Source organism: Mandrillus leucophaeus, unplaced genomic scaffold (genome assembly GCF_000951045.1).
Source record: "Mandrillus leucophaeus isolate KB7577 unplaced genomic scaffold, Mleu.le_1.0 Scaffold215, whole genome shotgun sequence".
NCBI lineage: Eukaryota > Metazoa > Chordata > Mammalia > Primates > Cercopithecidae > Mandrillus > Mandrillus leucophaeus.
The window spans coordinates 176,271-176,627 of NW_012102199.1; the positions used below are offsets into that span (position 1 = coordinate 176,271).

Consider the following 357-nt stretch of genomic DNA (forward strand, 5'->3'; position numbering starts at 1 on the left):
TGGGGAAGGCGCGGCTCTAGTGTCCCAGTGACAACAGCCACGGAGATGGCTCCGCTGCCCCCTTCTCCCTAAGGGTGCACCTTCCGGCCTTGGCCACTCGACCGCTCTGTGCCCTTGGGCCAACCCCTCTCCCTCCCTGAGCCTGGCCTCCTCCTCTAAACAAAGGAGATGATTTGGCCGACCCCATAGAAAATTAAAGCTGGGAAAATTAAAGCGCGTGAGGCTGGAAATGCTCCATGCCAGCGCGAAGCATTGGGCAAATGGGAGATGGATAATGTTGCTCCTATTGTAATTAATATTATTCTTCGCTGTCTTTAGAGCACACCAGGAAAGGCGCACTCGGCTTTTCTTCTCCAA

General features: G+C 54.3%; 1 protein-coding gene across 2 annotated transcripts in view; it reads right to left on the reverse strand.

The window, feature by feature from the left end:
• Window positions 1–357, reverse strand: part of SLC1A6 (solute carrier family 1 (high affinity aspartate/glutamate transporter), member 6) — a 36,575-nt gene that overhangs the window by 33,633 nt on the left and 2,585 nt on the right. The gene's annotated exons all lie outside the window — the stretch shown is intronic.